Source organism: Triticum dicoccoides, chromosome 7B, assembly GCF_002162155.2.
Source record: "Triticum dicoccoides isolate Atlit2015 ecotype Zavitan chromosome 7B, WEW_v2.0, whole genome shotgun sequence".
NCBI lineage: Eukaryota > Viridiplantae > Streptophyta > Magnoliopsida > Poales > Poaceae > Triticum > Triticum dicoccoides.
The window spans coordinates 258,571,795-258,584,488 of record NC_041393.1 but is presented as its reverse complement, the minus strand read 5'-3'; positions in this window follow the sequence as shown (position 1 = coordinate 258,584,488).

Here is a 12,694-nt window from a genome sequence, read left to right as displayed (position 1 = left end):
ATTTTAATTGGAGCTATATTTTTATTCGTCACAAATTATGAGTTTTTCTTGGAGCATCTTGTATGATATGAGTCTTTGCTTGTTTTACTTTGTGTTTTAAGTTATTTATCCTTGTTGTATACACCTAGTTGAGGGAGCCAAAATTATGCAATGACTTGTTAGAATTCCTCTCTATGCTTCACTTAAATCTTTATGAGCTATGGAATTGCTCTAGTGCTTCACTTATATCTTTTTGAGCACTGTGTGCTTTGCTATTTTTGAAGAAATGCTCTCATACTTCACTTAGATTTATTTGAGAGTTAGTAAAGAAATTAAGAAATTCTCTCTTGCTTCACTTAATTTATTTTGAGAGAAGAAAATTTTTCTGCTCATGTTCTTCACTTAAATTTGTTTGAGCTATTAAAAGCAACATATGAAACTAGTCCCAAAGTGATAGATATCCAAGAAGGATATTATAAAAACTTTCATGAAGATCATTGGACAAAATAAAATTGATTCTTTGTAATAGTTTTGTGATATGATGATAGTGATATGTGAGTCATGTTGATGAGTAATTATGCTTTAGTAAGAATATTGATGTTAAGGTTTGTGATTCCCTATGCAAGAACGAAAGTCAATAGTTATGAAATGATATTACATCCTACTTGTGGTGCATTATTCGGTGATAATTATGCTTAATGCTTGCTTATAAGATTTTTTGTTTCTTGGTTGGTTGTTTCCCAATCTTTTGCTAGCCTTCATTTGCACCAAGTATGATCACTACTTGTGCATCCAAAATCCTTTAAACCAATTTTTGCCACATGCGTCCACTATACCTACCTATATGCGGCATTCTTTTGCCGTTCTAAGCAAATTTGTATGTGCCATCTCTAAATTTTAAAATAAATTTCTCTTTTCTGTGCTCGTACCGCTCATGAAACGGTAGGGGTGGCTGATATATTTCCATGCTAGATATGTTATTCTCAAGATGAGTGTTTATTCACTTGTCATTGCACGAGAGTATGACAAAGGTATTAGGGATGCCCAGTCCAAAATGAAAAATGAATTTACTTTACGTTGTCAAATAGTAAATTCCTTGGAAAGTGTTGGTAAGGAGGGCACCCGTGGATACAGTTAGCCATCGAAAGTGAAAGTATGGTGGAAAAAGGAACAAACTTTATTTTCTATTTGGGAACCGCCTATGATATATCTATCATGGAAAGTATTGGGAACAACTTGATCGTTTTTGTTGACAAGAAAAGCATGCCACCCAAAATGTTTTATCTCTATTTTTTCATTCGAGCTCTGGCACCTCTACAAATTCCTACTTCCCTCTCCGAAGGGCCTTTCTATTTACTTTATGCAATTTTTATTTTACCTGAGTCTACATCTTCTCTTATAAAGCACCAACTAAGGGGCACTATGATTGTACTTCGGCATTGGGTGTAGCTAATATGCGAGTGTGTTTCATGAATGGATCAATGATTGAGCATAATGGGCTAGGGATAACTTGCTTTAGTGTTGATATTTTAAAAGACATGGTTGCTTGTTGATATGCTTGAGTATTAAAGTCTTCATGTCAAAACTAGACTATTGCTTTATGTCAGTGTTCTGGGAATGGGGGTACCCAGACTTGCCTGCCTGCGGTCCACGGCATAGCTCCATCGACGGCCTGGCATGGCCCAGCTTCGGCATCGACAACTCAAGACCCTCGCGAGGGGCCAAGCCTCGCGAGGGGGCAAGCCTCGCGAGGCAGAGGACACCAAGACCTCCAAGGGGAGCAGCCTCGACAGGCTGGCTCCAGAGGAGCGGAGATTTCTATGCAGGGCTCACCTCGTGAGGTTAGGGTGGCGTGAGCCATGACAATCAAGGCCAGGCGGGCGCCAGTGGGCGCAGTGTACCAGTTTCCTCTTTGGTGCAAAGGAGGCAAGCAGTAGGCGCGGAGTCCCGAGGAAGCAGCCAAAGGTTTCCATTCCCGTGCAACAAGACCGAGACCGCCAGGACGACAGGAGGGAGGTCATCGCCGAGCCCGCCATGGCATCATGACCAGAGGCTTTTGCAAGCGAAGACCACTTTCGTCGGGATAAGTTGTACTAGTTGTCTCCTTCCCGCTTTCATTTGGGAAGAGGACCAAGGCCACTATAAATAGGACCTAGCCACCACCATGGGCGGGACGAGGACGGACCAAGTCGACCGCATCCATTCCACCCTCACTAGCTCACTCAAAGCAGGAGTAGGGTTTTACACCTCAAGGTGGCCCGAATCTGGGTAAACTGATGTGTCCCCTTTCCTTCGAGTTCGACACACTAGGCTATAAGATGGCGAGTAGGCAGACTGGGGAGGTTGAGATCTCCGCACGTACCCCAGAGTTTGAACATCTCAAGGTATTGGGGAACCCGAAATCCGACATTTGGCGCAGCATGTAGGGGTGCATCGGAGCCTCTCTTCCGTCGGTCGTTTCGCCGCTGCTCCACCGCTTCCATGGCTGACGTGCGTCGAGCTCGTGCTGATCGTCGGGCCGCTCTCGCCACCCGCATCACTCCGATAGCACCGGCGGGCGACAGCTGTCCTCACCGACCACCGTCACCGGTGGCAAACGATGCCACGGGCCCTGCGGGCCACGAGTAACAGGCCTCTTCACTGCATCCTTCCGTGCTCCACGATAGACGCACCGCCACTCTGTCGCTGACTCCGGCTGCTTCGTCCTCCCATGCTCGTCGTTGCCCAGCGAACGCACAGGCCGCTCTGCTCATGGTACGCGAGCTCCTGCGCTACCGCCCGGTCGACGACCTCTATGAGGACTGGCTCGACCGCATCACCGAGATCGTCAGCGCTGCTAAAGATTCTGCTGTACCGTCTCGCTCGTTGCCTCAACCACCACCTGCTGCGGGAGACGTACCTCACGGGGCGCCTCCTCCACCTCCCAGGCAGGACGCCATCATCGAGACAAGGTGGGTGGCGCCTCGGCGTGATCCGCAGCATCAGGCGCCCGCGCGCGATGAAGCAAGCTGCCAGGTGGTGCAGCGGCCACAAGAAGATGCGTGTGCGCACCCGGCGCTGCCCCGACAAGACCGCGCACCACCTGTGATGGCAGCGCACGAGCACCAAGACCAGGCTCCACCTCCACGGCGGGCTCCCGTAACCATAGCAGGGTGCCACGCGTTCATTCTGGAGTTGCGCAGTGTCGTCTGGTCGGGGAAGTTCAAGCCCGACCTGCCTCCACGCTATGATGGCACCGCCGACCCTGCTGAGTTTTTGCAGCCTACGAGCTGAGCATTGAGGCGGCCAGCGGCGATGAGAAGGTTATGGCGAACTGGTTCCCCATGGCCCTCAAGGACGGCGCACGCTCCTGGCTCCCGAACCTCACCGCAGGATCATCTCCTCCTAGGATGGAGCGCTTCATCACCAACTTCCAGGGCACTCACAACCGCCCGCCGGACATGCGTGACTTGCGACGCATCAAGCAGCAACCAGGAGAGACCCTGCAGAAGTACATCCAACACTTCAACAATGTTTGCCTCAAGATCCCCAAGGTGTCGGACGAGGCCATCATCTCTGCGTTCACTGATGGCGTCCGTGACGTCAAGAGGAAGGAGGAGCTCGCCATACACGAAGACCTGTGCACGGCCCTGGAGATGTTCAACATGGCAGCCAAGTGCGCAAGAGCTGAGGAGGGACGCCTCTCCCTCCTCGAGCTCCCTAACGCAGACCCAGAAGACAAGAAGGCCAAGGCCAAGGACGTGAAGCGCAAGGGAGCGACCGTACTCGCAGCCGAGCCAGAGATGAAGCGCGGCTGTGATCACCCAGAGTCATCCAAGGGCAGCCGCCCGTTCTGCGTCTTCCACAATGTGCACAGCCACAACATCAATGGCTGCCAGGAGCTCAGGGCCATCCGTGACGGGTGCGTTGGTCGTCGCCTCGAGCGCAATGATCGAGGCTATGGCCGCGGAGGAGGCCAAGGTGGAGGAAGTTGGGACGGCTGTGACCATCATTAGGAGTGGAGCGACCAGCCTCGAGAGGACTGTTGGCAGGGCCAGCCTCGTGAGTGTGCCTGGAGGGATCAGCCTCGCGAGGAACGTCCTCATGGTAATACTGGCCTTCCCATGCTGCCGCCGCCACCAAGAAGGAACGAGGACCACCACCTGGACGAGGGGGCTGGGGGCTTCCAGGAGCCTCGTGCCATCACTTGCATCCTGGGAGGCTCCCAGTTCCCAGCCTCTCATCACATCTTCAAGCAGTTCGCGCGCAAGTTGAACGTGGCCCTCCCCAAGCTCGAGACAACGCGCCCGCTCAAGTGGTCCAAGTAGGCCATCACCTTTGACTCCTCCGACGAGCGCAAGTGCATGGCCACGCCGGTGCGCTCCCAATGCTCTGCTCGCCCATCATCAGCAATGTACTCGTCACCAAGACACTCATTGATGGCGGTGCATGCCTCAATGTTCTCTCTATCTAGACGTTCAACAGGTCCAAGTGCCGTATCACCAACTTCAGCCTACCAAGCCCTTCTCAGCCTATCAAACCGGGCAGGTCCGCCTCCCCTTCACCTTCGGCAAGCACGACAACTACCGCACCGAGCTCATCGAATTTGACGTCGCTGACATTCGCCTGTCATACAATGCCATCATCGAGTACCCAGCTCTCGCTAAGTTCATGACGGCAACGCACCACGACTACAACGTCCTCAAGATGCCAGGAAACTGCGGCATCATCATGGTCGCCTACGAAGAAAAGGACGCGGTGTGCTCTCTCGAGCGCGCCTACCAGGCTACAGCAGTCGAGAACCCAAATGACGAGGGTGCTCCCTGCCCCCCAGAGGTCGTCACGAAGAAGAAGAAGCAGTTGCTCCACCAAGGATCTTAGGAGGGTGGGGCGTCCGGCGGTGCCGCCTCAAGCCTTGCATCCGAGGATGGGGCGCCTTCCCCTCTTGCATAGGAAGGCGCACCTGATGCCCCTCTCAGGCTGGGCTTGGGGGCTCTCCTCTGGAGGGCCTCTAACCTGGCTAACGTCACGAGGGAGGCACTCGGGCACCATGTCGAGGCGTGCTTCACTGCGTGCTTCCATGAAGAAAGCGTAGGGCGCAAGGCACCAGGCGCTGAGGAGTTCATCACCAAGGCAACCAAGGAGATTCAGGAGGCGAGATTTATGCGGGGCGATCGCCACCCACAACCAGGCGCGGCACCCTGCCTAGGCAAGGACGAGGAGTTGCGCATCAGCGTTGACATCCCGGGGCTCAACAGGGCCGCGTCTTAGGAGCCCTTATGGCCATCCCGTGTTGGCCGATGCGAGGGTCCCCCTCACAGCTATGTTGGCATGCCCTTCGGTTTGCTGAACGTGGCTGCCGCATGCCAGCGTCACATGCGGGGCATCCTGGCAGCTCAGGAGGCCAGGCACCAGGCGATCCAGGCGGAGATGGCGATTGATCCTCATGAGTCCCCTAGACCTCCAGAGCCTCCCGAGGTTCTGGGCTAGGGTAGCTCATGAGGAGCGACTTCTACAGCACGCGTCTTCCACTACTTCAACACCTCTTCAGCAACGGTACCAGGTGACATCTTTTAGTTTGTTCAGTTGGGGGCGCCCCTCGGGCTGCACTATCCCCAAGCCGTGTGGGCCCGTCCCTGCGACATGTATCCTTCTTTCATTCATCAGGACTGGCTTACCTCATTCCATGTGTTGCTTTATGGTTATCATCCGCATGCTTGGATGTCTATTACTTCTCGCGGCCTCTCCGTATTGCTGACCCGCCTTTTGCTCATCCGACAACGGGGGCTACACATGCTGGCACGGCGCTTGTGCTTGGGTCCGTCCCTGCAATGCTGACAAATCTGAGAGATCAAGCTCTGGCTCGCGGCCTGCCCCACGCATGTCACCTCACCAAGGCCACTATAAATAGGACCTAGCCACCACCATGGGCGGGACAAGGGCGGAACTAAGCTTGGGGATGCTGATACGTCTCCAATGTATCTATAATTTTTGATTGTCCCATGCTGTTATATTATCATTCTTGGATGTTTTACAATCATTTTATAGCAACTTTATATCATTTTTTGGGACTAACCTATTGACATGGTGCCAAGTGCCAGTTGCTATTTTCCGCTTGTTTTCTACAACGCATGAAATCAATATCAAATGGAGTCCAAACGCAGCAAAACTTTTTGTGGTTTTTTTAGACCAGAAGATATCCAGTGGGCCAAATAAGTATCGAAGAGGGGACCCGGGGTGAGCACAAGACACCTGGGCGCACCTGGAGGCCCAGGCGCGCCCTGGTGGGTTCTGCCCACCTTGGTGACCTCCCGCACCGCCTCTTTGTTCTATAAATACCCTAATATTCCAGAAACCCTAGGGGAGTCGACAAAAATCAATTCCAGCCGCCGCAAGTTCCAGAATTATAGTTCATTCTAAGCACCATCCTCATTGTTGCCTCTCCGGTGATGCGTGAGTAGTTCATTGTAGACCTATGGGTCCGTAGTTAGTATCTAGATGGCTTCCTCTCTCTCTCTCTCTCTCTCTCTCTCTCTTGATTCTCAATACAATGGTCTCTTGGAGATCTATTTGATGTAACTCTTTTCGCGGTGTGTTTGTTGGGACCCAATGAACTTTGAGTTTATGATCAGATCTGTCGGTGTTCTGGGAACGGGGGTCCCCAGACTTGCCTGCCTGCGGCCCACGGCGTGGCTCCACCAGTGGCCCAGTACGGAAGGTCTTCATCAGCCAAACACTCAAGACCCTCGCGAGGGGCCAAGCCTCGCGAGGCGTACGACACTCGGCCTCCTCAAGAGCGGCCTCACCAGGAAGGCTCGCGAGGGGACGTAGAGATCAAGGCAGGGGTACCTCGTGAGGTTCCCGTGACGCAAGCCATGACGACCAAGGTCAGGCGGGCGCCAGCGCGTGCAGTGTCCTCATTTCCCCTTTGGTGCTAAGGGGGAAAGCGCAGGCGCGGAGTACCGAGGCATCAGGCAAAGGTTTCCATATCGGTGCAAAAAGACCAAGACCAGCAGGATGGCAGGACGAAGGTCATCGTGGAGCCCAAGACGGTGTCACCACCAGCGCCTTTGATAGGCGAAGACCACCTTTAGTCAGGATAGCTTGTACTAGCTGTCCCCTTTCAAATTGGCCGTTGTTGGATCCCTTCCCGCTCAATATTTGGTGATAGGACCAGGGCCTCTATAAATAGGACTAGCCACCACAGTAGAAACAGACAGACAGATAGACAGAGAGACAGACGGAGAGACAGAAACGAACTCAGTCCATCCTCGCGCCCACCAAGCACAAGAACACCTCTCCTCAGGAGGCTGTTCTTCCCTTGTACTGTTCATCATCGACCCAAGAGGCAATCCACCACCACCACATTGGAGTAGGGTATTACACCACAACGGTTTCCCGAACCAGTATAAATCTTGTGTCTCTTGTGTTGTGAGTTCATCAAGCTAGCTTAGAGATTGCGGCGAGGCTGAGGGCGAGATTCGGTAGGGGGGAATCTTCGTGCACACCCCAGTGTTCGAACCTCAAAGGTTTTGCCGGAACCCTAAATCTGATATTTGGCTCGCCAGGTAGGGGTGCGCCAAAGTCTTCCGTCCGCTGATCCGCGTCCCATCGCTTCGTCGCATCCATGTCTGACGCCCGCCGAGCCCGCACTGAGCGTAGGGCCGCTCTCGCCGCACGCGTCGCCCAGACGGCTCATGTTGGCGGACCTCCCCGTAGTTCTTCGTCGCCTACCGCCAACGCTGCCACCGGCAAAGCGGGGAATGAGCAGCAAGCATCCTCGCTGCACCCCTCGATGCGGCAAGATGGTTGCACCGCCACTCCGTCGCTGACCCCATTCAGCTGGTCGTCCCATGCTCATCACGCCCCCATGGACGCACAGGCCGCGCAGCTTATGGCACGTGAGCTCCTGCATTACCGCCCTGTCGATGACCTCTACGAGGAATGGCTCGCTCGCATCACCGAGCTCGTTAGTGCTGCAGGGGGCTCTCCCACGACGTCCCTCTCGTTGCCTCGCCCTCCGCCAAGTACGGGCGACGTGGTTCATGGAGCGCCTCCACCACCTCTTCCCCAAGACGGCACCCTGGCGCCAAGGAGCTCGGCCCCTGGGCGTGACCCATTGTGCCCGGCGCCTGCGCGAGGAGAAGGAAGCTGTCAAGAAATCCCTCGGCCTCAAGAAGGCGCCCCCGTGCTCCCTACACCGGTGCGACAAGACCGCATACTACCTATGGCAGCGGTGCACGGGTACCATCAAGAGCAACCTCTGCGTCAGCAAAGGGCCCCGGTGGCCACAGCAGGCTGTCGCACCTTCACAACCGAGTGGTGTAGCTTCGCCTGGCTGGGAAAGTTCAAGTCGGACCTGCTTCCTCGCAATGACGGCACCCCTGACCACGCGGAGTTCTTGCAGCTCTATGAGCTGAGCATCGAGGCGGCCAACAGCGACGAGAAAGTCATGGCGAATTGGTTTCCCATGGCACTCAAGGACGGTGCCCGCTCGTGGCTCGTGAACCTGCCCCCCGGATTGATCTCCTCCTGGGATGAGATGCACAGCCGCTTCATCGCCAACTTACAGGGCACTCGCGACCGGCCCCGGCCGCGGGTGACATGCACTGCATCAGGCAGCAGCCCGGGGAGACCCTGCAGAAATACATCCCGCGCTTCAACAGTGTCCGCCTCAAGATCCCCAAGGTGACGGACGAGGCCATCATCTTAGCGTTCTCTGATGGCGTCTGTGACGTCAAGATGAAGGAGGAGCTCGCCATCCACGAGGAGTTGTGCACATCCCTGGAGCTGTTCAACCTGGTGACCAAGTGCGCAAGAGCTAAAGAGGGACACCTCTCCCTCCTCGAGCTCCCAGCTGCCGACCTGGAAGAAAAGAAGACCAAGGCCAAGGACGTGAAGCACAAGGGAGTGGCCGTGTTCGCGGCGGAACCAGAGACGAAGCGTGGCAGGGACCAGATGGAGTCGTCCAAGGGCAGCCGACCGTTCTGCGCCTACCACAACCTCCACACCCACAACATCAACGATTTCCAGGAGCTTAGTGCCGTTCGAGAAGGACGCTTCGATCGACGCCCCGAGCGTAACGATCGGGGCTACGGTCGAGGAGCAGGACGTGGCGGAGGACGATGGGACGACCGTGGCCCTCGCCAGGAGTGGCGCGACCGACCTTGTGAGGATCGCTGGCAGGACCAGCCTCACGAGGGTGCCTGGAGGGATCAGCCTCGCGAGGATCGCCCCCAGGGGAACGCAGGCCTTCCTCCGCTGCCACCGCCGCCAAGAAGGAATGACGTCCATCATCAGGACGAGGGGGCTGGGGCTTTCAGGAGCCGTTCTGCTATCGCTTGCATCTTGGGCGGGGCTTAGACCCCAGCCTCTTAGCGTATCTTCAAGAAGTTTGCTCGCGAGGTGAACGCAACCCTCCCCAGGCTCAAGGCCACGCGCCCACTCAGGTGGTCCAAGTGCTCCATCACCTTCAGCTCGGCAGATCAACTCAAGTGCGCGGCTACTGATGGCGTTCTCCCGATGCTCTGTTCACTCATAATCAGCAATGTGCAAGTCACCAAGACCCTCATCGATGGTGGCGCAGGCTTAACGTCCTGTACATTGAGATGTTCGACAACCTTCAAGTGCCATACGATCAGCTTCAGCCCACCAAGCCCTTCTCAGGAGTTACTGACGGTTCCACCACCCCGATAGGGCAGGTCCGCTTCCCTGTCGCCTTCGGACAACGCAACAACTACCGCACCGAGCTCATCGACTTCGACATCGCCCACATCCACCTATTGTACAATGCCATCCTCGGGTATCTAGCCCAGGCGAAGTTCATGGCAGTGACCCACCATGGCTACAACGTCCTCAAGATGCCAGGAAGCGGCGGAATCATCACGGTCCCCTGCGAAGAGAGAGATGCGGTGTGCTCCTTCGAGCGTGCCTTCCAAGACGCAGCAATCGAGAACCCGGACAGCAAGGGCGAGAACCCTCCTGAGGCCATCCCCAAGAAAAAGAAGCAACCGCTCCGCACAGGGCCTCAGGAGGTCGGCACCTCGGGTGGTGCTGCATCAGGATTAGCGCCCGTGCTTGGGTGCCTCTTTCCATCGCATAGGAAGGCGCGTCCGGTGCCCTCCTCGGGCAGGGCTCGGGGGCTCTCTTCTAGAGGGGCTTAGACCTTGCCAACCTCATGAGGGAGACACTCGGGCACCACTTGGAGGCATGCTTCACAGCACATTTCCCTCAGGAAGACACAGGGCGTGGGAAGCCCAACGTTTAGGAGTTCAGTGCCAAGACCAGTCAGGAGCTTCAGGAAGTGAGGGCTGTGCGTGGCGACCGCCGCTCTACGGGTGTGGCTCCCCATCCAGGCGAGGATGGTGGGTTGCGGGTCTGCATCGACGTCCCAGGGCTCAACCGAGCTGCATCTCAGGAGCGCTTCTGGCCTTCGCGCGTGGGACGATGTGAGGGTCCGCCACACAGCTACGTTTGCATGCCATTCGGCCTTCCAAACGCGTCTGCCACCTACCAGCGTCACCTGTAGAGCATCATGGTGGCTCAGGAGGCCAGGCACCACGCGATCCTAGCAGAGATGGAGACTGTCCTCAAAGAACCAACTGGCCCCCCAGAGCCTCCTAAGGCTCAGGGCCCTAGTGGCTTGTGAGGGTCGGCCCCTTCACCGTGCATCTTCAGCTGCCCCAACACCCCCTCTACAACGGAACCAGGTGACATCTCTCGAGTTCATTTCAGCTGGGAGCACCCTCAGGGACGCATCATTCCCAGGCCGTGTGCGTCCGTCCCTACGGCATGTACCTCTTTTTTATGTCTTTGGTTACCTTGTTGGGGGTGCCCCTCGGGCTGCATCATCCCCAAGCCACTTGGGCCTGACCCAGTGGCATGTATTCACTCTGCATTTACCTAAGATGATTTGCCTTTCATGCCTAATCTACCTGTGATTATCACCTGCTCGATTGCCACCTACCACGGGAGCCGCTCGCGCTAGCACGGCGCTTGCGCACGGTTCCGTCCCTGCAACACCAACAAATCTGATCGGTGGAGCTCTAGCTCGTAGCATGCCCCGCGCACGTCACCTCACCAGGACCTCAATGCCCTCACCGTTCTCTCGGAGCAACCAGTGGTCGGCCGGCAATCATAATGGCAACCCGTGCCTTTCTTGTCCTGATTTGCAGGAACCTCCTGAGGTCTACAGCGGGCGGCACCACGAGCTCCCGCTCTTTCCCATGTGATCCGCTTGCGCGTTAAAAGGGGTTCCTGAGCATAATGACTCAGGAGCTCTTACTGGCTCTCCAGCCCTCACCCCCTGGCCTTGACCACGGCATCGCGACCTGGCAGACTAGTGGCGGATAAGCTCGCTCGAGGGCCGGGACCTGAGGACGTAGAGCACGAAGGAGAGTGTGGGGAAGAAGGGGGAGGCTCGCACGGGCCTAACCTAGCTGGGCCACGGCTACTGACGCACAAGTCTGGCGCAACGCAAGGGAACGAATCCATATTACCGAGATAAGTTTCGCGCTTGCAACAACTAATCGTTACGACGTGAAATTCTCACTTCATGCAGCCCTGTGGCGGCAACGTTGCCTTCCTTTCTTACCTCTCGGTGGCTGCTTGCGCGCTAAAGGGGACCTCCTGAGCATCGCGCCTCAGGGGCTCTTACTGGACCTAGGGTCGCTCACCTCCTGGCCTTGACCACGGCATCGGGACTGGCATAACAGCAACGGTTGCGGCCTGCCTGGGGATCGGGACCTGTCAGCATAGAGTTTCAAGTCATCGCGAGGTTAGAAAGGGGGAACCAAGCTGGGACAGGACAATCACTCGCACGATTTCATAATAAGGATAACATCAACGAAAGACATCACAGACCCTTTACACGCCCCCGTGGGGTGTTTCTTCATTCCTCGCAAGGAAGAAAAGAAAAGAACCTTGAGGGGCCCTAACTACATGGGCCTTCGTGGCTGACGCCATCATCAACAATGGGCCATGGGTGTAACGCCCCGGATACAACTTTCCATATTCGTAACTCCGACTCTTGCCATTTCCGGCTATGTGATTTATTATTTCCTCCATGGTTGGGTTTTTGTCTGTTGTTTTGCTTTTTGTTCTTGTTATGCATCTCGTCTCATGTCATCATTCGCATTGCATCGGCATCATTTTCATAAAACTTGCATCCGTTCGGGTTCTCCCGGTTCTGTCCGTTATCCGTTCGGAGTCCAGACACACTCGCACGCGCCCGCGGCACCTCCGAAATATTATTTTATTAGTGGCATAAAAATGTTCTCGGAATGGGTTGCAACTTGTCGTGCGGTCTTATTATAGTGTAGACAGGCCGCCTGTCAAGTTTCGTCGCATTCGGAGTCCGTTTGACTGCCCAACCGTTAAATATGTAACCGCGATATAGTCGGTATATTCGTCGGACGTTTCGGTCTCCAAAACCATTGTCGGGCTGCATTTCTCCCCTCTCCTCTCAGCCCAACCCTCTCTTCTCAGCCCACCAACACTTCACCTAGTCCGTCTCCGCTCCGGAGCCGTTCGATGGCGATCGTACGCTCCAAAAACCCCCCAAAACCCCCAACCCTAGCCTCTTTTGCTATATAAAGACCCCCTCTCTCCATTTTGGACTCCTACCTACCCCCCTCCTCAATTCCCGCAGCCAGCCACCGCTTCCCTCCTAGTTTTCAGCGCCGGTGCGCTCCCCCGCCGCCACTTGGCGACGTCCTGCTCGCCAGCGCCGCCGTCC